We start from the raw sequence: 5,000 nt of genomic DNA, 5'->3' as shown, positions 1-5,000 counted from the left end.
CACTGATAAAGGTAAAGTCTTTTCGAATTGGGTTACTGTTCCGTTCCCCAAGACCATGATTGGCATAGAACATCGTTTCATTAAGAATGAGTGCATCCACATGAAGAGAGAGAAATTGGGCAGTGTTTACCTGATTTAAAGATTCAACTTCATGAAATATTGAGATAGAGAGAGGGGAAGGGAGAGAAGTAAACAGATAAAAAAAATGTAGATACTTCGATTGGCAGAAGATAGGATGGCGTTCCCGAAGTTTAGAATTTCTCACGGAATTTTATCGCAAAGGGGAACGCTAATAGGATCTCGTCCTTCCATTTCTCTCTCCTCTTTCCCCTTCCCCCCTTCCTCTGCCCCTCTCTCCCTCTTCTCAAGCCCCTATCCCCTTTCTCTTCCCCCTCTCTCCCCTTGTCAGTCCATTCTATCTCCTCTCTTCCCTTCCTCTATCCCTTCTCTTCCTTTTCTCTATCCCTTCTCTTCCTTTCCTCTATTCCTTCTCTTCCTTTCCTCTATCCGTTTTCTTCCCTTTCTCTATCCCCTCTTTCCTCTTTCTGCCCCACTCCTTCCCCCGCTCTAGCCCCGTCTTTCTCATACACTAAATGAAATGTACGTGCTTAAACACACGAGAGAAACTTGCTAATAGGGGAGGAAGAGGGGAAAGCAAACTAATGCTGGAATAGCGCAAGGCAAAATGATTTTTCGTTATGGTTACTTATTCTTTTTTCAAAAAGAGAAAAAAACGTGTCAGGAGACGATGTTTACATTACAATGCAAGGGCTATCAGGACATGTGACATCACCTTCTGACATAGCTGTCTTTTTCGGTGTCTGTCATCTCCGTTCCTTGGCAGTATATATGACAGTGGTTTCAGAATTCACGCCTGTGTATTCAGGGGTGAATAAGCAAGTTTCATCAGGTGCAAAAACAACGGTTTCAAGCAACGTGGAAATGAAATGGGCTAGAGTTCGGATTTATGCGTGACTTCTACGTGTTTGTCTTTTTAATTATGGAAAATATATTGTGAATAAACAATTAAGATAAAAGGAATTACGAGGTACTGGGAGGATTCATGAAATTGTTTATGTAAATATAGAATCCCACGCACACATATTTAGAAAACGTGCTTCCTCACACACATACACACGCGCGCAAAACACACACACACGCACGGGCGCACATATACACAATACGTACACACACACACACACACACACACACACACACACATTTATGAAGATGTGTGTATTTAGGAAAATATACACAACTATTGTACAACCACATATGTGAGCCTGAGAATAGGTTTAATCGTGATGACATTATGAGCAGGAGGTAGTGACCTATCGTCGGCCCTTGATAGTTGATTGATGAGGGAGAGAGCCATTAACTGATAGTGACGCGTGGAGGGAGAGAAAGGGTACGACGAGGAGGAGGAGGATGGTCCCCTTCCCCTTCCCCTTCTATCCTAATCTGTCTCAAAATCCTTCTTCTTCATCCATTACTCCCCTCCCCATCCCACCCTTCACCTCACCTTTTTTCAACATCTTTCCCCGTCTCTTTTTCTATGTCTCCGTCGCAAACAGCTGCGTCCCGGAAAGTTTAAACTGCTTATCACACTAATGGATTACAGGTCACCTACAGGCTTGTTAACCACGGAGACTTCGCTGATGTCTCCGGTCAACTGATCGACCCGGCAGCTTGGAAACGCCATGGGTGTGTCAGGCATCCACGCAGAGCTGACAGAATAACCACACACACAAGCGAACGAATTTATTTGTTGTGTTTATTAAAGTGTTTGGTATACTTTTGGTACGACCGTTGGGCGCCGTCTTTCACGTTTTGTCTTGATGAAAGCGGTGGCTTCGGTTTCATATATGGACTTTATGCAACAAAAACGGAAAGAGTAAGAGAGGAAGATTAAGAGAGAAGAAAAAAGGAGAGAAGTAGAACATTAGGGATATGGGTATGGACGATGAGAGATACAGGTAGTTAGAGAGAAAATAAAGAAGAGAGTGTGAGGAAGAGAAAGTGTAAGAGTATATTGGAGAGAGTGAAAGAACAGTGAGAGAGAGAAGAGGATAGAGAAGGAAGGAGTGAGAATGAGAGAGGTAGAGCGTGAGAGAGAAGAGAAGAGAGAGAGAGACGAACCTAAAAGCAAGAAAACTTGAGCAAAACAACTAAACTAGAACATAAAAAAAAGTATTAATTTCACCGTGTACAGGCGGCCTAACAGTCTGTAAATGCAAGGCTATTCAGACTAATGAAATTTCCATATACATGTTGAACAGATGTAAACAAGACCTCAGGCCAGTATCAACTTTGGATTCACGCACTATCCACGAAAACAGGTGTAACATATGAGTTCCATGCAGGATTTACTTGTGTTTATAATCTCTACTCAGTGTCATCTGCATTTTTCATGCCTTGGATATCAGGGTCAACGTGTTAATCCATCTTAGTGAAATCCTTGTGTTGTGAATCAGGTATTACACATGCGGATTTGACGAACCGTGGCTGTATTATGTAACAAACGGTCGGGGTGTCTTTTTCCTTTTTTAATACTTCTTTTTCTTCTAGTTCTCCTCCTCTCTTTCCTTTTCTTTAAATCATCATTATTATGATTATTATTATTCATCTGCTTTTTCACCTTGTCCCCTTCCTTTTTTTACTCTTCATCTTCTCCTCCTTCTTATCTTCTTCTTCTTCCTCCTCCTCCTCCTCTTCTTCTTCTTCTTCTTCTTCCTCCTTCTTCCTCCTCCTCCTCCTCCTCCTCCTCCTCCTCCTCCTCCTCCTCCTCCTCCTCCTCCTCCTCCTCCTCCTCCTCCTCCTCCACCTCCTCCTCCTCCTCCTTTTTCTTCTCCCCTTCCCCCTCTTTTTTCGTCTATGTGCAAAACGTTTTGTCTTTAGCGGGAAAACCGGTCACACTCGCCGGTGTCACCTGTAAATTTAATCCGAGGTTATGCGACATGTTGTATCCCTCCGCGTGTTATATTTCGCCACGGTAGTTTAACATATTTCAAGCATATTTTTTTTTATTATTATGTTCCTGCTTTCCCTTGGTGAGAATGATGTAATTAAGAGCGATTTTCTCGTGTGATGCACCGTCTTCAGGTCAACTTGGTTTATGTAGCCTGTAATGGAAGTGCCGTAACCTGAAAATTAACATTCTAATTTAAGGGCTTTACTATGTCGAAGGAAATTCTTGGGACCCATTAAGAAGAGTCAGCTCACGGAGGGAATTAATATGAGCTCGAAAATAATTCAAATTTCTCACAGTTTACACTTTTTTTTTCTGTTTGAGGATTTCGGTAAACCTTGCTTAAGGAAGCAAGATTTCATGGAAAAGTGTTCGAGCCATACTTTTTAACGTATCTTCTTATGCCTTAGTGTGTGTGTGTGTGTGTATATATATATATATATATATATATATATATATATATATATATATATATGTTCATGTGCATATATATAGTTAGAATGTATGAGTGTGTGTTGAATGTAAATATATGCAGGTATGTTTATATACACTACATACTGTATAGTAATATATGTGTATATATATTACGTAAATGTATTGCACTCGTAATAATAACTTCTCTCTCTCTCTCTCTCTCTCTCTCTCTCTCTCTCTCTCTCTCTCTCTATATATATATATATATATATATATATACATATATATACATACATATATATATATACACACACACACATCTGTGTGTATATATATGTGTGTGTGCGCGCATATATTTAAACTCCATGCAGCATTTTCAGTGATGTACAACCAATTAAAATATATTTACCCTTATGAATACTATTACCAACGCTATCTCCCCAAATCATTAAGTTGGTGAATGATTACCCAAATCATCAGCAAATATCTTAATCTCCTTCAAGCAATTTAATTAAAGAAGATCATTTCCTCTCATGCTATTAAATCTAGTCTGGAGTATAGGTTGTTATTCCTGAATTGTCAATAAAACACCTAATGAACGCAGAGTCTGCTCGCTGTCTCAAGGAGGTAATCGGATACGGGCAGACAGCGTGCGTCAATATCTTGGATACTTCTTTCAAAGTGTGCTTCGTAATTTGTCAGTTTTCCTCGTAAATTGAGTGTGACATCAAGTATATGTCGGATGAAAATTAAAGCTAAAAGGCTAATAAAACCCGTTGAAGTGACGATACTTTGAATCTGGTAGTTGTTTGGTATACGTAATGGAATCTGCGATATCTAATATTGGTGTAGGCTATTAGTAATAATCTTTAAACGTCTTGCCAGAGTATTGGATGAAAGCCAAGTATTGTAAACGTATCGAGTGACTTGGCATGTCGTTGGGTTCAGAGGGAGTTCGACTCCATTGAAACTAGAAAGGAAATCGAAACCGGCTGAGTTCAGAGCATCTTGTGCGCACAGGACAGGGAGGCGCATTTAATGCAACGTTATCTCGGCTCCATTCATTTTAATGAAAATACTCATATTTCTGTTTTGTCCAGTATATATACTGCTCCTTTTAAGGAGACATTACTTTCTTTTCATTAGGTGTATTAATATTCACACCTAATATTTACATACGCCATGCTCAATGGTGAAATAATCGGCAGTGGAAATGCACCACTAGCAAGGTTATGTTCTTGCTTACTGGTCTTTCATTACAAAAACTGACTGCTGAATTATTAGATTAATAAAAAATAAGATGTCGGCAAAAACAAGTTTCGGAACGATAATAATTACTGTTATACCTCTCTCTATTGATTACATTACGGTATGCAATAAGATATTCGATGGAAGATATATATAGTGCAACCGGAAATCAATATGGAATTATTTCGCCATTTGTATAATTTAAATACGGCAATTCTGGACATGCAAATATCAATTTCATGGAATTCTGGGACCTCATAGCTCTCCTCCAATTGGCCAATACTTGTTTCGATAATTTTCCTGATACAGAGTACACACAGGTGTCACAAATCACCATTAAATCTTACATGTCCTTTCCAAACTACAGCAT

The sequence above is a fragment of the Penaeus chinensis genome, chromosome 6 (assembly GCF_019202785.1).
Source record: "Penaeus chinensis breed Huanghai No. 1 chromosome 6, ASM1920278v2, whole genome shotgun sequence".
NCBI classification, from domain to species: Eukaryota; Metazoa; Arthropoda; class Malacostraca; order Decapoda; family Penaeidae; genus Penaeus; species Penaeus chinensis.
Note: the sequence above shows the minus strand (reverse complement) of the source record.